This window comes from Sander vitreus, chromosome 15 (assembly GCF_031162955.1).
Source record: "Sander vitreus isolate 19-12246 chromosome 15, sanVit1, whole genome shotgun sequence".
NCBI lineage: Eukaryota > Metazoa > Chordata > Actinopteri > Perciformes > Percidae > Sander > Sander vitreus.
This window is the reverse complement of record NC_135869.1, coordinates 18,063,002-18,085,503: the sequence shown is the minus strand read 5'-3', so window position 1 is coordinate 18,085,503 and position 22,502 is coordinate 18,063,002. Positions and strand designations below refer to the sequence as shown.

Here is a 22,502-nt window from a genome sequence, read left to right as displayed (position 1 = left end):
CTATGTTTTGTATGTTGAAAGCACAAGTCGTAGAGGTCATTGCTTCAGGTAAATATTAGATTTGTTTCACCACCACCAGGTGATCACTGTGCCGCTTGTATGGGCTCTTTGGATATAGTCGATTTCCACATATTCATTTTGATATCCCTGCATCACACACGTTAGGAGTTGTGCATCTCGATGTGTACTCCGCTAAGAAAATTGTTAATGCTGCTTAAAAATATCTGAATCTTCACTTCACTCAGTCAGCCTGGTTTCCCCTGAATCTCTGATGCATTCCTCCTGTTCCTCCCATATGTGTGAGCAGCGTTCAGAATGGTTTTGTGCTCTCTGGATATGATTATCCTTGTCACACCAATCTGGAAAACATTTGTGTGCACATTAGCACATACCTACGAACACACACTGGCGTGAGTAGAGACGTGGAAGAGGGAGGATGCACAAGCACACGTACATACAGGCCTGCAGACACACACGCATTATGCAGGTACACACATTGATAAATAATGCATTTTCATTTCATTTGGCTCTGTTGTGAGGCAGAGTGATTGCAGAGCAGGAAAGCAGGAGGAACTGCCAGCTCTATTGTTGTTACATTTATCACATCATTTTAGATAAGAGATCATTACCTCTTAATTACCTCTCCAAGATAATTGCCTCTACTAATACTTTAATTCAGCCTTGATTAATGATTAATAAGCTAAGGGTGCAGAGTGGCTTTTGAGCAAGAAGCGAGGTCAACACGGTGAACCAGATAAAAATGTGTAACCTTCCTTTCTTTCTTTTTTCTCAAAAGGAAGAAAAAAAAAACCTTCACACAGCAGCGGTGGCTTAGGAATGCGAGACAGGAATGCTGTTGAGTTACTATAAAGGGGGTTTGATCACTGAAAACAATGTCTTTGTGTTTCCATCCCCAGCTCTAGTCACGCAATGCTGTGTGCGCAAACCTCCAGAAACTTTTCAACCCCGGCACACAAGAAAGCCATGAAGTACCTGCAATTGACAGAATCGCGTGCAATTCAGGTACTCAAGGATTGTACTGGAGCACAGCCAAATGGGGAGCAAAGGAAAAGGTGGAGTGGAGCTTCACCTGCTTAGTGTGTGTTGCACACTGTGTCTTGTGATTGGAGATAAGTATCAGTGGTGAGAGTAAAGCCACTTCCACTCTATTCTTTGTATTACACATAATATTTTTAATAGCAAAAATCCAAAAGATCTAAAGTCCTACAGACATGTAAATTATATGAATAATGAAATGTAGTTTGTTGTAAGTTTTCCGTGGGGAAATATGACAGATTTCCCAGATGAGGATAATTTGTTCAAGTCAAAGTTTACCCACGTTATCCACATATATATTATGTCCTATTTTGATCACTTTCAGCCATACTATATCAAAGTGAATGCCATAATTCCCAAAATCGTATACAGTAGGTTCACAATGTTTTATCATAGTGGAATTTAAAATCACATACATAATCCATATTCTTTTCTCAAACATTTCTCTTTACAGTCTAACACATGACAAACCCATAAATGATGGCAAATATCACATTGAGTTTTTTGCTCTTATCTCAATTTAATGAGTAACACTTTAATTTAACTTGACTTTCTTATATATAAAGTATACTGTAAGTTCTGTTCTAAGTTTAGTCTTTGAAGGCAGTACTCCGTTCCCAGGAATCCAGTCCTTGTTTTCAGGTTTAAGGGTAGCTATGATCCCAGCAATACAAGCAAGCCTGGAGGTGGTTAAGACATGAAAGTGAGGTAAGAAAGACAAGAGATTCATTCATGGGACGGTGATTCAAGGTACCGACATCCTTGTATCTCTGCACAGCTACAGAAGATCATTATTACTCACTCACAGTGCTCACACAGGGCTCACACGCAAACCTGCGATCAAATTGACAGCTGATGATTGCAACCAAATTGTAACAGCCTATATTTGTGACATAACTTACTTGGCTATTATATATATATATATATATATATATATATATATATATATATATATATATATACTATATATATATATATATATATATATATATATATATATATATATATAATAATAATAATAATAATAATAATAATAACAACAATAATTTAAATCCTGATTAAAACTCAGATGATTAACAGGCTATTGCCAGTAGAACTTTTTTATATTAACAGGGTTGATGTAATGTAAGTTAACAGGCAAACATGTTTCCCCCTCCAATGTAAGCAAAACTTATTTATACAGTACTTTCAATTATACATTACTGCCACTATATGTTAAGTTATAAAGTTATTTCATACAATGTTCAGTGTTTTTATTTTCTATTTTGCTATTTTCAATGGTTTTACTCTGGTATCATGCTCCTGTTCTCAAATATTTAGCAACAACAACAATAGACTCCACGTACCATCATGCCTTGCGCGCTTACGTTGGCTGAGGGCAGCATGTGCTGCGCTACTCTGCTTCAACTATGGCTCAGTGCGGCTCAGGCTCTTCACGGGAGCGCATCGTATTAGCTACAGAGACGCTTGTTGGAGTTCCAGTAGAGATCATCACTTCACTGGACCACAAGGAGGAACCAGCTTATTCTATTACTTATTGGAAATAATCACACTGATCGACTTGCGTGATTTACCAAAGCAGCTATCACTTTACGCAAGGATTCTTTGGACACATAAAGAGGATTACATTCTCTTCATTACACTACTGACACACGTGGAGGAGTTATTATTATTGTTATTATTATTATTGGTGAAACTTAATGATGGCAACAGCTGATGGATTCAACACTCCAGCTGTGTGTAGTCCTGTAGGATATGAGGAAATACTGTCTTTTACACGGGATGAGTGGTGTCCATTTCTCCTGCTGCCAAAGTCCTTCTGCTGGACAAGCAGACTGTCGGACAGACGAGTCTCTTGGGATACTATACGCGTGTGACCAGTGTCATAGTTGGCCAATACCATGATATGATTTTGGAAATCGATATTTGTTGCGGTGGATTTTGGCACAAGGAAAGGAATATCCTGGAATATATTTTAAAAGCGATGCTCAGCAGATGTCCAGGAGTTTGGATAATGACAGAACGCATCTCCCCAGCAGGTATGTGAGAAATAAGAATGAACTACGACTTCTACCTTTCTGTCAGTGAAATGCCATGAGGTGACTCAATTTCTGTCGGAAACTCCTGTTGTCATTTCTTCTTTTTTGAGTTGTAAAAAACGTGCCGCATAGTCAGTGCAGGGTGTTCGAAAGGGGATCTCAATTAGAAATAACTTAATGTCACTCGATATTATTTCACAAACGAAACAAAAACGTTCAACAACAATGGCTGTTTTGACCAAAGGTTCTGTCGTTATCTCCCTACACACCCATTTGGCCGACATCTTCACTACCAAAATACAATTAACAATCCAACTCCTGGGGGCGTGTTTGATATAAAACGCATTGTCAAACCCCTGAACTACTCCACATATTTAGGTTCACCTGTTCAGTGTGAGAACACTTCTCCGTTATTCTCTGGGTTCATTACGCGCGCATCTCTCAGCCTCAAAACTGACTCGAATTGATTTAGTTATATTTCAGATCCACTACGTGAATCCCCCATTTTCAAACTGACACCTTTTTATAACCTGTCCTCGCCTCGAAGTTGTCATAATGTACACCTGCAGTGCCAGGTGACCACAGAACATTCATAGAGCCACGACCTGTCATAAGTTGTGAAAGACCAGGCGCAGCAAAGTAAATGAACAGTGTGGATACAGGGACCATAGAAAGCAAGTGCAGTCCACCCACCTCTCCCACAGTGACTCTATTCAGGTGAGAGTAAATATGTCTGCAGGACTTTGCCCACACTGACAGCCTGCCATGTGAAGTGGCTGTCAGTAGTGCAAGCTGCTGCTATACGTGACACATGGCATGTCTATGGTTAATACACAGAACGATTTGGATGATGTGTAGATGCTTAATCTGAATAGAACCTGCAGGTGCATGTGATCACACTCAATGGTGAACCATATATCAGTCAGGATCATATGAGAGAAGTGTTTAAACCTGCTCTGTCGCCATTTCCATCTTTAATGAGCATACAGTGACATAATTGCATTGCATTCATAGTAGATGTGTGTTCATGCACATTTTCTGATGAAGCTTCCACCTTCCTCGTTCTTCACCCTTCAGCTCTCACTCCTCAATACCGTCCACTTCCTTAGCAATGAAGGATCTATTGTTGGGGCAAGGGACAGAGCCCCACTATATGTCTGTATACAGCGCAGAGCACAGGCCGAACACCCCTCCCCTCTAACTCAGCACCCCCCACACACCCCCTCCATTAAAAATCTTCTCCAAACAAGACCCCCTTTCTCCACTGAAGAGGGACCCTCTGTCTAATGCCAAGTGACTCTCATGGCCAGCATTGACGGTGGGACACTTGCTTCACAAAAGGAGCTGAAGTGTCAAATAAACTCGGTCAGAGCCCCCGACACACAAGAATTCCTTTATCTGGCACCCTGGGAGGCAGACAAAGACAGACTTTGTGTCAGTGAGCAGGCCTTGACTAAACACTGGGGCTTTTTTTTTACTCCTCACAACTTCTGCCTCTTCTTCCTCCTCCTCCTTTTGTGGTTTGAACAGCGGAGCGGGAACATGTCTGTTGATGTGACCTTGCTTGCCCAGCATCTGTCCTGCACGCCGCCAACATCACCCCTGTGCTGTGTTAGCACCGTACAAACATAGATACACCCCTGCACGCCCACTCTCATTGACCTGCTTCTCTCTCTTAGACTGTTAGACATCAAAGCAGCCAGAATATTTCAATAGATGTACTTTCTTTGGCGATACATTTGTTTATGTCTTGGTCCGTAGCTGAGAATAGCAAAGCAGGAATTTGCTTTCTCACAGGGCTGAGTGTGCTGGCTGAGCTGTCATATGATATGCTTGTGGTGAACCGCAGTAGAGAGCCATATACACACCAGGGTCAGAGTCACTTAACAACCCTGTATTTACTCCACTCAACATTTCCGAGGAACTTCCTCATCACTTGCAATTCTTTAAGTTCAAATTCAGCTGCTAGCCATCTGTTTTATACTTAGATTAAAACATAATGTGTTAATATCAGAGCTACTCACACCTTCAGTTTGGCAGCTTATCCACAAGTTGTTAGATGATTAGCACAATTTTCCATTACCTTAAACTATTACCTCGACGAATCAGTTAACACACACACTTCAGACTAAACAGACACACTCCTTCCACACTAGTGGTGTTATGCAGTGATTGAACTCTATAGTCTGCTCCTTGAAGTTAAATACCTAGTATGTATGGAAGCAAGCCCAAAGTGCTGGAAAAGGACCTGATAAAGCATTGAGACAACGCTGGAGCTGGCCGGCCCCATTGATGGACATGTACTGCGGTTAACGTAAACAGATCAAGTTGCTGTGGTTGAGTGTGTTAATGGTGTGTTTATGAGCTTAAGTTGACTGGTGATTTATCATGTCCAAACTCAAAGCTCACCTTGGATCCTTGGCCTTGATCGAGCTCAGTATCTGGTGTGTGTGTGTGTGTGTGTGTATGTGTGTGTGAGAGACATTGCACACAGGTGACAACACCGACTGAGCAGTGTGACCTCCTGGTGAACCGTGTCTCGATGTCATGACCTTTAACTACTGCTGAAGGGAAATGGAAAGCAATAGAAACATTTATTATGCATTACTTACAACCTGTTTTTATAGAAAAATGTGCCCTCAGCATTACCTCACCAGGTCTGCGGCGCACAAGGCTCAAATTGCAGGAAAATATCCTTCCATCATTAGTGTCAGATAACCTTTAATGAGCGCCATGAGAAATATCAGGTTGTAAAAAAGCTGTTGTGTATCCTTTCATATAGCCACCATTTACACTCAGTTTTGTGTGTGTGTGTGTGTGTGTGTGTGTGTGTGTGTGTGTGTGTGTGTGTGTGTTTAGAATGGGCTCTAAAGTTTGTGTGAACAGAAGAACTGTCATTTATTAGTAGTGCAGGAACAATGGGGAGCTTGTCTCCAGGGTGGTGGGGGCCAACAGGGGGCCGATGGAGCCAAGGGAGGGTGGCCTGAGATTGGGCAGCAGCCTCTGACCAAGAACAAGCCCATGTCTGATGGAGAGAACTGCTGACCCTTCCTGAGTAAAATGGCACCTTTGTTTCGAGGTGTATGTGTTTGTGCCTATGTGTTTATCTGTGTGTGTGTGTGTGTGTGTGTGTGTGTGTGTGTGTGTGTGTGTGTGTGTGTGTGTGTGAGAGTGTGTGAGAGAGTGTGTGAGGATTTGAAAAACTGGGAACACTATGTAAAGTATTTTTTTTTCTCTGCGCTTTCCCTCCATTTGAGAATTGTGATATATTCTAAAGGAGCGTGTGTAAAAAATGTGGGCAAATTAATAAGTTACCTGACACAAAAGCTATATCATAACACGTCATTTTGTGAGTAGCCAATCCATCTCCTCAGAATTTGACATTTTACAGATGAAATGCAGTGCTGTGAATGCTAGCTTTGAGGATGCACACTTTATGACCTTGTACTTTGAAAATAACAAACAGAGGTGTCTCCTACTCCCATCATAGAACAAGTGCCTTCAGTAAAACACAAAGTAGTAGCATGTCTATTGTGCTACACAAAGCTATAGACATGTACTGTACCTCACATGGCTGTGATACTATGACACCAAACCACCCATTCAGATTAATTAGCTATTTTGTGTTTTCCTCTGGCCTGTTGCCACAGTCTGTGTGGTGCTTTCTTCCTACTGGCCTACCAACAATTGTTTTCTCTTTCTAATTATGTTCATGGGAGGGAGAGATGCTTTGTATAAACATGGGAAGAAATAGAATGGAGGAGAGAGGAGGAGTAAATGCTGGTGGGTAATGGCAGCAGATTGCTGATTTCCTACAGGGAAACCACACCATGCACAGAGGGTGGCATGTATGTGTGTGTGTAAAGGAGGGTGTTATCCTGCTTTGGGAGTTAAAAGGAAGTGGGAGGCTGAGAGAGACTGACAGTGTGTGCTTGAGTGAGAGCGTGGCAGGGTTCTTTAGAGGAAGTGGTGAACATGAGTGGGGGATTCTTCAAAATGATGCCTCTGGGTGTGACACTTAAAGCTTGTCCTCTTTGATAAACCTCCCTCTGCACCTGGTGTTTAGACCTTTTAACTTAACTCTCTGCCGTATGGCCTACCATTCCCTATTGGGTGATAAAATCTGGCACGCTTCCTTTGACTTTTCGTTTATTTAAATCCTGCTATCCCTTCTGTCCTTGACATCCTGTGTAAGTACAACCACACTGACATGCATGTAGAAGAAAGAGAGCATTGGAGATATGGAGAGCACAGCATGGTGAAAGGAAGATGGGTGGAGGACAGGCTCTTTGATGCCCCTCGACATGCACAAAGCAAACAGCGAAGACACAGTGCAGCACAGGGGCATGTCTGTTGGCCCGGACGCACAGCACTCCATTCAAACTCCACTCAGCCACAGGAAGGCTGCATGCCCCAACTACCTACCTACAAGGACACTATGCATCTGCAGAAGAGTAGTGAATAAGAGATGCTCAGAACAGGCTGAAACTCTTTTGCAATGGAATGCCTGCTGGCTATTATACCAGTGAGAGGTTTTGCAGTGTAGAATCGAGCACAGGGTTGACTTCACATGCACAATTTGATTAAATTATTGAAATTCTTCCCCATTGTATGTTTTTTTTTTGTATGCGTGTCCCTATGAAGCCCCCAGGTGTATGGTGGTGGACCTTCAGGTGTCTTCTTGACCTACCTTGCACGCAAAACAAATCAAAATGATCTTGGTTTTGTGATGTTTTAAATACCAGACATTCCTTCTCCTGTTTTCTCTCAAACTGTCTTGTTCTCTATCCGTCCTCTCGTTTTGGAGGGAGAATTCCTCCCTTTGTGTTCCCTTTTCACAAATGTCACATTCCACTGAACCTGTGACCATATTCGTGCCTTTACTTTGCTGGGTGTGGGTCGCCACGGCAACGTCACTGCGTTTCAAGGAGTCACACCTACACAAGTAAACCATCCTCATTCAGGATTTGGGTTCTTTTTTTTCATTCTATCCAGTCTTTCACTCCTCCTTTTTCTTTAGTTCACAGTGGGGAGGATAAAGGAGACATTTTCAGTGTGAAGAGGAGCGTGAAATTTCCTGTGTGACCTCTCCGAGACACAGCAGACCACCAGGCTCCTCAGACGAGTGTGTATGCTTGCGTTAAATCCTGCGCTTGTGTGGGAGATCCATGTGATGCTGGCTGACAGCATTCAGTGCGTGCCTATTTTTTAATGCTTTGTTTAAAGGGTGCAATTATGTTGGATTAAGTGTCCTGACATTTAGAAGGTGCACACAAATGATCATGTCACATTAAAGCTGTAGACTGGGTGACAGCGAGGCCGATGCTCCTGTGTTTAAGGCTCTCCCAGTAGTCGGCCTGTATGCTATGTGGCCAAGCTACCACAGTGAGCCCTGAGCTTCTGACATACATGCTGTGGAAGTGGCTGTCGGTGTCTCTGACCAGAGGCACAGATAAGCCAGAGCCAAAGTGCTCTAATGACAGCTAAAAGGACTGCAGCCCGTCCAGACCTCTGGCTGTCATCACAGGGCATCACTCATTCAACAGGCTGTGGAAAAGGGACATAAATGCTCCTCAAGAGGATTTAGAGTTTATGATGAGTTGATGGGTTTTATGACAAAAATTGACGTTGAGGAGGAATATTTTGTCTCTGTAAAATCTTTCATTGAGAAACAGTGGCTATGTTGTAGTGCAGACTCAGGTTGAATTTTGGAGTTGCCTTTGTGCATTTGTTAGACTCTGCTGCGCCCTTGTGGATAATGTACACTGTAACAGAATAATAGTTCACTGGGCTGTATTTCCTCTGTTGGCCACTAAAGATCTGTGGTGCTATTTGAAATACTTAGTTAACCCAACTCACCTCAACTTTATTTATATCAGCACCTTTAATACAAACATACAGCCCAAAGTGCTCCACATAGCAAAAATTGAAAAAAAACAAAGAAATTATAACAACAAAATCAACGACTAAAAATGACAACAATACATTTTTAAAAATACGTAAATAAACGTAAAAATAAATAAAAAAAGGCTACAAACGTTTTTTCTTTCCAGTAAGGTGTTTGTGTTTACAAAACTAACTGTTAACAATGTCACTTATGCTCAAATGTCATCATCCATAGAAATATAGAAAATAAAAGTTCTGCATTGGCATTAAATAATAGCTTATACTGTAGTTACTCAGAATACAATCAAAATCCCTCTTTTAAACTCAATTTACATTATACTCTCCCAGTGATGCAATATATAAAATACAATATCGTCCACTATCAGCACAATATGTCTTAATGGTTTAAAAATGACTAGCAAGAAATAAAAAAAAGAAATCTAATCATTGTTTATTGAAAAGATGCCGATTTAATCAATCACAGACCACACTTATATTTCAGTGTGTCAGTTGCATTTGCATTAGATAATATAATTTACCTGTTGTTGCCATGTCTATATAAACCCTGTCCTAACACTATTTGTAACACCAACTATAAGATAAATCAGAATACTACTCTACAGCATGTATCTGCAACCTGTACAACCTGAAACAATGCACACTTCTCAGTTACACATTTTGTAGGTCACTTGACAGTAACTTCTGTATCAGCTGTGCATCCAAAATTCACAAATCAATCTCGAAATATGAAGTACAAATTTCATTCTGAAAAAAAAAAAGCAAAGTCTTACAAAAACATACTTCAAAAACCGATTCAATCTATTCAAAATGTTATTTAAACAGGTTGGAAACTTAATAAGGCTTTTGTTTCTCTGCATGTTCAATGGAACCGAGGGAGGAAAAAAATGTATCAGGCTGATAAATGTATTGAATGCGTTTCCAATTATACTGAAAATGGAAAGTAAGCAGCTTGACTAAAACATAAGCAGAGGGTTAAAACAGCTTAATAAAAAGTCATTAGTTAAAAAAAGAAACGGTAATACAATGTGTCTATCTGTAAAATGTTCAGATAGATAGAGATTATGATGACTTCACTATGGTTTTATGTGAATGTTTTTATGTTAACTTTTCAAAATGCCTTTAGTGACGTTTTCCACACACAAACAAAATGTAAAGGACAACACAGCCAAGTTGTTTCATGCCTCTTATATGTCACTTTCTTCAAACACCACTAGAGGTCAGAAATACGACACAAGAGTTGTCTGGAAACACATTGGAAGACTACACTGCTTTCTTACTTACTTTCTTACTTACTAACCTACTTACTTACTGTAACATACTGTACAGTTCAATACAATATTGGGGTCTGGATATCATAATAGTATGTTATAATAAAAAATATGTGGCATTAAATACATGTATTTTCTATTTCACATCACAGTGGGTACAAAGTTAGAGCTCTGTATTGTGTATCTTGAGTTCAAACCATTTTCATGTACTACGCTGACTTTATCTGCCTGCTTTTTTCTGCTCTCGGCTTGAATGCATATAACAACAGAGCTTCATTCTTTTCTTGGTGTGTACAATATTACTGCACTATAGTTGCCTACATACTACATTACCCACAAGGTGTCGCTCTTGCATAAGGCTATGGATTCGTAGACGATGTCCTCTACACTGCAGTACAATGAGCAGTTTTTTACTTGTGTTTTTTTAGATATCCACAGTAATGATATTTACAAATTCTTTAATTTGCATTTGTCCATTTAACTTGTTACTGTTTAAAATCCATAAGTGACAGAAATTTGTAGAATCTAGTACAAGAAAAATATTGGTTGCATTGCTAAAAGCTGCTTCACACATATTTGCTTAAGACATATTTTTCAATATGTTTGATTTTTAAATTAGTGAGTAAAATAAAGCTGGATCACAGGTATAATGTAGTACACACAGCACATGTCTGTAGTCTCTGAAGCACATGTCTGTAAGTCTCTCTAGTGGACTAAAGGTTTGTCCCAAGTTTAAGCACTAGATGGCAATGTGGTAACATAGAATACCGTTCGCCCTTTGAAAAGTAAAAGCTACTTTGAATGTTGGGTAACCCTGTGATCTATGGAGTAATGGATGTAGATTGGCATTATTATCTTCTTATTGCCCCTCATTCGAACTCATCTCCCTTTGAAGATCAAAGTGGCCGTGTGCCTCTGTGTGTACCGACACTAATAAACCCTGAATGAACTTCAATAAAGCCAACTGTTCACTTTGTACATCTGTGGCTCCTAACCCTTTTTCTGGCCTTACCAGTTGAAATGCTGTTGAACTAGCAGAGTCAACTGTTGTGCAGCACTTCTTGTTCAAAGTAAGATATTTTAGAATCATTTCTTGGGGATACAATTCTAAATGTATGGTAGTGTAAGTAGTAGTGTGTAAGTGGTAGTGTTCAGTAAGAAACAACAGAAAAACTGAATGACAATGTGAAAACAGCAAACACCCATCAGAAACCAGTCTGGCTGTTTGAATCATGATACAGAAACTTGGCAAGTCCTTTAGCTCTTTGTTGGCTTCACTCCTCTGTGAACTTCCGACATTACAGAACACAGAGAATGAACGAAAGAAAAAAAAATACAGGCAACATGGTCAAGGAACAGGTGCGGCAGCTTATGATTGGGTGACAGTAATAGCGCAAGTATAATGCCACACCGTTTAGTTCCCACAGGTGTCCTGTATGTGTGTCATACTGTAGTACTGTTACAGGTATATGTTGGGCACATTGTGTACAGGCCTAAGTAGTAGTCGTAATTATTGTTGTTTATTGTTTCATGCACTGAACTCATACAACTTAAAAAAATGTGTTGAGCTAGACCACTGCAAATTCAACTTCTCATATCCGCTGTCGACATGTGACACTTTAACCTGTTCTGGATTCAGCTCTTTTGAATGAATTTTCTTGTTGAATATTGAATATCACAGTTTCTTTTTAGAGCTCTGTTTTGCTCATTTTAGAAGGCCCGGTCTTCCGTTTCCTGTCAGTGTGTGTGCACTACATTGTTGACTGAATCAGATTTCAGATTTATGAAGTTATTCAGGTTCTGGTAATGGGGAAAGAGTGTCATGGGAAGACGTTGTGAAATATGTGAATCTGTTTGTTGTGCAACTGTGTGCACCAGCAACGTGTTTGATATTAATAGTTTAATGTATCCATAAGCAATTCATGTGTGCACATGTGCACTAAGGCATCTTAAGCTATAGTGCATTGGTATATCAGTACAGTGTGTGTGCACTTTACACACACAGCCATGCCTCTCGCACTGGTACAAGTGTATGTCAACTTGTCCATAATCTACAGCTAATCAGATTTCTCCTTTTGGGTTTGTCACTAAGGGGACTTTAGCCACCTTGAAGACCTGTGCTAAGAAGTTGTGCACACACATACACAGCCTTCTGCATAACCTTTTGTGAGATTTCATATGCTGTGTGCAGTTGTTCCGGATTCCTCTTATCTACCTTCCTTTCTTAGCAAAATCCAATTCCAAACTGTGAGCTTATCAGAGCTGTTGGTCATTATTTACTATTGCTGCTGTTTTTTTTCTCCATTTCTTTTGTATTTATTCTCAGTGAAAGTGCAATCTTGCCTTTGTGGAGAGCTTGTTGACATTAGCATCTGCGTCAAATCTCCTTCATTTTCAGAGTGTCAATCACATTTCAATCGATTTCTAACCTACAACAGAAGTCAATGGTTGCAACACTGCTTCCAGCTGCTTATCTTCTCCATCTCTTCTAAGCTCTAACATTACTCATCTCTTCATAATATTCGATCATCTAAATCCTTCAGCAGCTTTTGATAACAACTGCCGTGGGCTGGCCGAGCTGAGAACCTGACCAGACGTATCCAAAGCAGGTACTGTGGAAGCTCACTGCCTTTAGGGAAGAGGTCCATGTTTTTTCCCAAGTTGTTGTTTATTGCAGACAATATGTGTAGGCATTGCAGAGCGGGTAGAGCGAGGTGGAGCTTAGGTAGATAAATACAGAGGAGGAAGTCTGAGTGTTTATCTGTCTAGTCGATAGCTCAGGTAACCCTCTGTCTACTGTTAAAGTTAATCATCAACTCTGGACTCTGGCTTTCTGTACTTTGCAGGCAAGCAAGGCTTTAGGAAAACATTTGTTCATTAGCGGCATTTTTCACATTTCAAAACCTCAGAATGCATATGCTGGCTGTTGTATTAACCACATTTTTGCAGCAGTACAATAAAGCATTACATGGTGAGCCTTTCTCTATTACTATTTCTTACGGTTCTGTGTCGTTGCTCCCTGTGGTTGACGTTAATGGGGTGTAGTTAGTGGCAGCAGCTTCTTTACAGGCCTTCCTACCGTACGTAGCACCCCCACATCTCTTTGCTCAACACTGTTTCACCCTTCCGCTGGGTAACCTCAACTGTAACACTGAGCATCCGTGGGTAACATTGGCAATACCTCAATTAGAAACCAGGGGAAACCCTAGTGCAATGAAAATGAATAACTACGTGTTCCCCTTATGCTGCTAGCCCCCCAGTCGGTACTGCAGCTCTCAATCAGCAGCGACCTAAATGGGGTGCACGTGCTTTGGGGCATGGACAGCTGTAGAGAGGGAGTCTGCTCAACTTGTAGTGTAGCTGGAGTAGACACATAGACACATGTGCACACACGCACAAATACCAATTTATATACACAAGGAGGACATTAGCAGCGGTGCGCGGCTGTTGTAAGCTTGGGTTTCAGTTTGGTGTAAGGAGGGGAGTTTGTGTGGGGTGGGTACGTATGTTTGTGTGTGTTCCTTCGTCCGTTTACAAAGCCTCCACTCCTTCACTGTAAACGTTGCCAACCTAGCATCTTCCAGACATCTGTCTCTCCCTCTCACAAACTCTCTCACACACATATGCTTACGCCACCTTCTCACTTGATCCATACAATCCAAGTCCATACATCCTGAAACTTGAAATCCAAACCCTGTGTCCCAAAAATCTGTGCATATTAAAATGGGTAATCCACCTACAAATATAATTACTACTGTGACATTTCTAAAAATCTGGATAAACTGTATTAATGGTGTGTTATGTGTACTGTGTGGCCTGTAAAGGCAGGGAGGTGTGTGGAAGTAGCTGGTCTCACATGTTTACTGTTACTCAGAGGCTTGATGGAGAGCCTGGTGGCCTTGAGGACAGGGCAAAGATCCCTCAGGTGAGGTTGGACTTTTCCACCCCTTCCAGAAGTACGGCGCCACTCATCAGACCAACTGGCCTGTGCTCTAAAAGGGGCCTAGTCCAGTCGAACTGGGGAGAAGAGGCGGAGAGCAGATTGAGAAAAGGTTTTGGAAAATGTGAGTGAAGTGGTCAGGGACCTGGTGGTTACTGGTGGCAGGTTTCCCCCCTGCCAGCTGCCAGCTTATCGACTTTAATGATGTGAGCAAGCGATGGCCAGTCCCTCTGCCCCCTGGGTCTCTGTGTCCTTCATGCCCGCCAAGGCAGCAAGAATGGCAGCAGCACACCAATAAAGCCCCACATGTTACTGATCGAAAGGTTTTAAAGATCCTTTTCCCTAGCTCGCATTCACCCATTCGCTGAATCACGAAGATCAAAGAAATAGAAACTTTTGATTATCTTTATGCCTCAAATGTCTTGCTTACTCAAAAGGTCTTGGCGTAGATTTTTTAATCATCTAATGACCAGGTTTGCTAAAATAATATAAACATCATCCACGGGCTAAACTGCTTTTATTCAACAATTCTTTCCTTGTTTTTGTGAAATCTTTACTGTTGGGCACTGCAGGGCAAAATGATTTGCCAGTCCCCTTCCTACTGTATTTTTCATCCCACCTTCCCTATCACCTTCTTCCCTCGCCTCTAAATTGCTGTTCGACTGAGCTGTTTTGGAAGGAGCTCCAGGGGCAGCATTCATTTAAGAGTCAGATATAAACAGGCATTAAAAGGCAGCGTGTTCCTAATTAGCTGAAGCTGCTCATATGTTTAGTGTGCTTGTGTAATGTTTATACTTTAGTGTGTGTGTGTGTGTGTGTGTGTACATGCTGAGTTTTATTGCCTATGCATAGTTGTGTTGATGCTATTGATGCTGCAGTGACTCAGATGCTTATCACAGTGACCTTGATGACTGTTAATGTCACCAATAAAAAGTGTAAACGCAACTTTTGTAGCAGCTATAGTATATGTACCTTATCTTACTTTGTACAACATTGTGCTTACCGTAACATCAACAAAAAAGTTAGAATTGAGAAATAAGTCACACTGATTTGTCTTTCCTCACAAACAAACATCTTAGATTTGCAGAGGCTCCCATGAGGGTTGGTTCAATAGTTTTCACATTGGATGGTTGTTTTGTGAAAGGCAACAGAAAACGCTGGGGTTTATGAGGAAATGTAGTGTAGTTTCAGCTGCGGTCTTTGAGTGCAAACTGTGTGTGTATGTGTGTGCCAGAGCCAATGGTCTACTAATCAAGGCTTCCTCACACCGACCACAGTTTCTCAGTCAGGGATCCTAAAGTGATTATGAAAATGAAATAAATGTCCCGCTCCTCTTCCGTAGAACTACCTGCCCCTGTGCTGTACAGTGAAGCAATGACATTTGGCCCAGTCATAAAGGAACTACAGTTCAAGAGCCATAAAAACACCTTATGATGTCTGGGTTTCTGTAGCCAGGCTATTAAGCTGTAAAAATCTAGATTCAGCCGATATTGTTGGGGAGTGTGCAGCAAAGATGAAAAGGTCCTCGCTCTGCCATACTTTCATAAACCTACAGTGGGCTTGGTTTTTACCGGTAAGCACACGGGAAAATTCTTTGAATTCCCCGGCCTCACACCCTTACTCTACTTTTGCCGCCCTGCAGCCAGTACCTCTGGCTTCATGGGCTTGTTTGTGGCGCGTTTGACGTCACAGGGAGATCAATTAGTTCCTCAAATTAGCGAGTTGTTTCTTTTCCCCCTCCACTTTAAAAATATAGTTGACTTTATAGTTTGTACATTGGACTAAATCTGTAGATAAGAAAGAGTATGTGGACATAGGGACATTTACCTGGCACACACTCTCACACACTAATGTTCAGCTACTACTGTGAAGGTGGGCCAGATAACACAACTGTCTGACCATACTGGAAGCCATCCACATGTGTAAGTCTGGACGCCCAACCCTACTGCCCTTTTCCTTTGTCTCTCACCTCATCTATCTATCTTTCTATAATTGTGTCCCAGACCCAGACATGTCCATAAATAAACGGGGACTCCCTCTCCTCAACCAGACCCAAGCCATGTTTATGTTCAGGCCTGTGTTGGATTTTGGAGGGGGGGGGCATCTGGACCACTGGGCCTGCTACACCGCCTCTCTCCGGACTCAGGTGGAATCAAGATGTGCCACCAAACACCAGCATCTGCTTAATGGACTAACATAGGCTTAAAACATAACCACTGGGTCATTGGAGATATATACATATATATATATATATTTTGTTTTTTACTTTTACTAAACAATCCTTGACTTGACTACCGCACATTTTAGTTTTAACACTTGGCAGTCTTAGCATAGCATTTGAAAACAAAAGAGTCCAGAGAAATAAAAATAAAAAGATACAGATCAAAGTGTGCTTTTAGAGTTGCTGTAGTTTTATAGTTATTTATTCTGTACCTACAGTGAATTCATTAGTTTTGTAAACATCTTTTTATTAGTAATTGCTCCAGAATACAAACTGTACCTTTTGGTAAGGAGGGCAATATCCTCCAGTTTCTGCTTTACTTTAACGCTATCTGTAAAGAAAGTCAGAAGAAAATTTGTCATGACAGACAGTGGAGGAGATTTTTGGTTTATTTACATTAGCTGGATGTGGTCTCCTGGTCTTCATTTCATCTGATCCAGGAGCCAGGCTATTAAAACTAATGAACACTTATTACCCCAAGTTGGATCCTGAGCTCCTTGCTAAACATCCCTTCTGTAGCTGTTTGTTTGACTTATACCTGATTATTCAAACAGAGCAGTAAAACATGTGGCTGAGCCTTTGCCTCTGGACTTTACAGGTTGTCTCGTAAACAGTCTGATCTATGATACGTGATTGGACACGGGAGCCACAGTTTTTATATGAGCAAACACGGGTGGTCTTCGCTTTTCTTCACTAATCATCTGATGTCCTATGTGTCGAATCGTCGAGATACTATGTGGTTATTAGAAAACAAAACAGTTTTAATGTTGAACACATTGCTGTTTTTACGAACATAAATGTCTGTGTGCATGTTGATGTCCCTCGTCTTGTTGGTGGGGAGTGACTTTGATTTTCTTGGTATGCTTAAATCAAGACATCTGCTTTGCAAATGTGAGGGAACACTCCTCAGATGAAACAGATTTATGTATTATGATGTTTAATACTGCTAACAAATATAAAAAAAAATTCTGTTTCTAAGAACTCTAATTGTGCTACATTTACTCTGTCCAAGAGTAAAATGCATACGTCTTTTAAATAAGCTTACATTGTAATACATTTGTGTTTTAGAAGATATGCAGTCCTTCTAGTTTACAATGTCAAATCTGCCACCAGTTTTAACTCATGGTCTTTTTATCATGATTTCAACACCACCAGGATTTGCTTGCTTGATGGCTTTATAATTGTTTGCTCATCGCCAGGTGTCAGATGAACAATACTACAATGAAGATTGTAGCGACAACTGACAGATGTCCTTTAAGTGTGTGTGTGTGCACACGCATAGGTCCATGTGTGTTTCTGTGTACATGACAGCTTCGATGTGTTTCTGCAGATCATCAGTGGCATTAGAGAGTGTTCGTGAGTGACACATGAAAGTGTGTGTTTCTCTCCCCTCGCTGAGACCTTTGTGCTGCATAAATCAGCCCAAACAGCTCGGTATTGTTGAGGGAAGGAAAGAGCCCTTTCTTCTGACTCCTCTCCCGACACTTGTGGTTTTTAATATGATACATGCATACGGAAAGCATGGTCAAATAAACAGCGTGTAAAGTTTCCCTGTGTCTGTACCAATCCGTCAAAAAGAGATGGAGCTTGACTTTCATCCTCCCGCACTGCTTCACCCCCAACATACCCCTCCCGTTACCCCGTAGCCCCTGTCATCCACAGCTGGAATTTCCCTGGAGTCAGACTTGGCCATTTCTACTTGTTTAAACCTAATGAAGTATTGTTAGAAGGCTTACCACTTCATGGCACCTTTGTTTGTCAAATACAAGATTAAAGTACACGTTTCAGAGAAAGGGGAAGAAAAAGAGAGAACCGGGAGAAGAGAGTGAGCTTAGACAGAATGGAGTGATAAGCCTGAAAATGAGAGGCAGATTGAGGGAAGAACAAAAAAAAATGCTTTTCTGCCAGTGACATTACCTTTGCACCCTTGAGGAGGAAGCATATCAGCCCTTTTCGCTGAAACCCTATATGGTGAAATTAAAAGGTAGGTCTTCGTGGGCTGCCATGTCTAGGCCAAAGCAATGGTTCTAAAACTCTTGTATTGCATTTCACTTGACATGCTATCACTGTAAAAATCTGTAATTAGATATAGAACACAAGGCACCACACCTATAAATCTAGCACCATTGTTAAGGCCTGTGTTGGTTTGATACTCAGACTCCACCTACGTCTGTGTGTGTGTGTGTGTGTGTGTGTGTGTGTGTGTGTGTGTGTGTGTGTGTGTGCGCTCACAGGTTATAGACTATATCAGTCCCTGTTGTACTCAGTCATTCTACAGCTTTGTTCTAAAGAGTTTAGAGTTTTCACAACAGCATGGAATCTTTTTTTACAACCCAACTTTCCTTGTTTGTACTGAAAATCATAGAATATGCTGGCAACTAGGCAAACAATGGAAATAACAGATTAGAACATTGCAGCATGACGTGACAACAGAATATTTAGTACATGAGTGGGCCCTGGGCAGCTGTGTGAAGTAACATAAAGAAACCGAGAGCAGGAGAGATATGGGCCAAAACATAGTGAGAGAACATCGAAGGCATGCCTGTGGAAACTTTTTGGTCCTCAGAGTGTCTTAACTGTAGCTACTGGGGGAGGAAATACTGAGTCCTCACTGCAGGGGCCTTCCTCTGTTCTCTCCTGGAGAGAGGGTGCCTCCGAAGTGCCTGATAGCACACGTTTTTGTTGGATGCCTCACAAAGTCTTTCCTCCGTCTCCCCACACATCTGAAGATGTTTTTGTATTTTTTTTTATCACAGAACAGATGACAACCCCCCCACCAACTGACCGTTTCCTTCCTCTTTTTGTATCTTTTTGTTTTGGTTTCCCTCTCTTTCTTTACCCCCTCTTATCAGCTAATCCCTCCCTGCATAGAACGGTCAATTAAGAAGCTTAGTTGATAGAAAATGAGACCAGTTTGGATGCATTGAATGTGTGAAAATGCAGTGAAAAGGGGGGTTGTGGGCCCTCCAAATGAAGAAAAGAGGGAAATGGAGCCTTTTGGTAGGATTCCTTTACCAAAGAAGAGTCTGTGTCGCCTCTGAGAAGTTAGACACAGACCGTTTAAAAGTGGCACAAAAATTGAGTCGAGAAATCTCACTTCGCCGGCTGGTTTTGTTACACAAGTGGTTTGGATCAGGGATTCCGGACGTCACAATCAGACACTTTTGTAACTGTACCATTTCTGACCTTTGTCTTGGATGGAGAAAAACTTGGCACAGCAGCATCTTGCACACCAAACACGCACAAACACACACACACACACACACACACACACACACACACAGTTTCTGATCTGCTTACTAAGCTTAGACACAAATGACCTGGCTTATGACGCAGCAAAAAATGTGTGATTAAGATCCATAGAATTATGGTTTTAAAGCTTTTAGCCATCTACTTTTGTCTCATTAAGGAAAACACATTTCACATGACTAGTTTAACTAGTTGAAGCACTGATTTCTTTTTTGCAGCACTAAACTACAAGTTCAAGAAATAAATAGACCTGTATACATGTCATTTTAGAAAGATATAATAGGTGCTTTGCTCTGAAGTCAAGAAATCAATTTGCAACAAACAAGGATTTAATTATATCACATTTAGAATTACATTTCAAATGCATTTCTGTGACCTGTAAAGCCATTTTAAAGCTGAAGTTAGTTCTGTGTGTTTTAGCTAACATTTATAAGTGAAAACTAGGGATGATTTTGAAACTGTCCTCCCCAAAAAACGCCCATATAAGTTGTTTGTACAAGCAGCAATAGAGCTTTCCGGCTTTCTCCGGAAGTGTTTTTCTCCATTAAATCGCGGATAAAACATGTTTTTCTTAAAACAAGGTTGATTTCATACGGACTTCTAGCTTCTACAGAAGCAGAAACCTTCGTTTCAAAACCACGTAGCTCGGGGTCAGTCTACCTCGGATGGTTTAGACATTATGACTGATATTGTAAATCCTTATGGAGAAAATCAATGGGATTTTTACTTGCGGAGTCGGCTGTGGACGGGACTGTTGAGGTCTATTACGACTCATATTTAAGTTTATAGTGGCGACGCCTTCTGGTGGCCGTAGTCATTTTTACAGGCACGAAGCAGAAAATAAGGTGAAAAGTATGAAGCCGCCAAATTCTGCGTTAGGAGGTAAGTTTGGGTGGCGGATGGGTCAAACAAACACAGGACTTTCACCCAGGAGACTTGGGTTTGCGTACCATTTGAATTAAAAGTAAACGGTCCGTTTTTGTAACTTAACAGAACAAACAGAGCTACGTCAGGTTCTAAATCACGTGTATAACTGGAAGTGAAGTAACATTTGATTTTGACCCAAATAAATAGTTTTGGTGCCTGAACATAACCATACTGCGACCATATGACAATGTTAACGACGTGTTTAAAACTGTGACCACTATGTTCTCTGGTTTAGATTTGAGGACGGAAAAGGCTTCTGTGGGTTATTTCCTGCCACCACTAGGGGCGCTAATTATATATAATAATAACGCTCCAATGGATCATTTAAGAGTGTAGGAATATATCCTCGTATGGCTTGAAGGACTTTTTGATGATTTCAGTTGGATCTTTTCTTATCCTTCTCAAACTGAGAAATGCTTTCTTAGTCAGTACAAACTTTTTCAGCAGTACAGGTACATTAAATCCACCTTAAATTGAATGAGTGGCAGGCCATTTCTGCTGGGAAGTTTGAGATTCGGCTGGGGTTGAAAGAAATGCTTTCTGTGTACAAAACATAAATGAGATGTGCTTTGGAACAGACTCTGGGCTGTGCTGCTGGGAGAGGAGAGAAGAGGTGAGGGGGGGGTAATTGCCACATTAAGGGGAAGGAATTCAAAATAAATTTAATCTCCCAATCCCTTTCACCCCCCAAGAGGTTTACAGTGAGCATGCTCCGTCTTGTTATGAGACACAAGGAGAGTACAGAGAGAGTGAAATGGAGACGGGGAGAAAGAGGGCGAGGTTCGGATCGAGGTAACCGACTAACCAGGATGAACTTGTGTGGGACGGTTCACACAGAAGGGGCAACTTTGTATGCAAAAGCTGTGTAGCCATCTCTAAGTTGGTTGTGCCGTGTTTGTGTATGTGTTAGGTAGCATACTGATGACCTTTGCTGCCAAAGCCACATTTGCATTTACTCTTCTCTGCCGGCACTTTTCCCACAGTGCCTCACTCTGTAGCTGAATAGTGTCATCAAGACCAAGGAGCATGTTTTCACCCTAACCAAACACACCACACCAGCTAATTTCACTGACTGGCACATCTTCAAAAAAACAGAAGGAGAAATGGAGGGAGTGTGGACATCATTAAAATCAGCTGCTAATGTGTTTGTTTGGACTTTAAACTTGCCAACTCTGGGGTCACGACAGAGGATGATTGAAAACCAGACGTTAAGCTAACCGAAGGCTTTCTAAAGCACACATTCTCCCTTGTGATGTCTTTCGGTCCCATTTTTCCATCAACTAGGGACTTGCTGAATAAGCATTTGCTATCTTGGAAGTTACTCCATCCTGTTCTTTTTCTGAAAATAACTTCAGGTGAGTGGATCGCTCCAGAGCCGCGGTGAGGCTGTGTCAGCTTGTGAGGTGCAGAGGCAGGGTTAAAGGCCTGTTGGATTCTACTGTATGTCATCGTGTGGTTTGGGCTCTCACTAGGACATATGGTGTGGTGTATTTTTATAACGTAATCATTCCTCCTCCTGCAACAACACTGTTAAAACTTTCTGCATGCTGGGGCAAGAATTCAGTCAAGAGCCCTGCTGACCCAGACACAGCAGAGCATAAACAATGGAGCTAGGGCCTTGGCAACACACACAGCACACATGGACACACAACAGCACACACTTTGCCCAACGCAACTTTTGTTACTACCCAAAAGTTCCTGCAAAATTGTCCGGAGTAGCCATCATATATATATATATATACAGAGGTGTCAAGTAACAAAGTACAAATACTTTGTTGCCTTACTTAAGTAGAAATTTTGGGTATCTATACTTTACTGGAGTAATTATTTTACAGCAGACTTTTTACTTCTATTTTCACGCAATTATCTGTACTTTCTACTCCTTACATTTAAAA

General features: G+C 41.2%; 1 long non-coding RNA gene across 1 annotated transcript in view; it reads left to right on the top strand.

Annotated features, from left to right (window-relative positions):
- The first annotated feature begins 2,461 nt into the window (after window positions 1-2,461).
- LOC144530418 (uncharacterized) overlaps window positions 2,462-22,502 on the top strand; it is a 57,105-nt gene continuing 37,064 nt past the window's right edge. The window contains exon 1 of the long non-coding RNA XR_013503108.1: window positions 2,462-3,095. This is a non-coding gene — a long non-coding RNA (uncharacterized LOC144530418). The remainder of the gene's footprint in view (window positions 3,096-22,502) is intronic.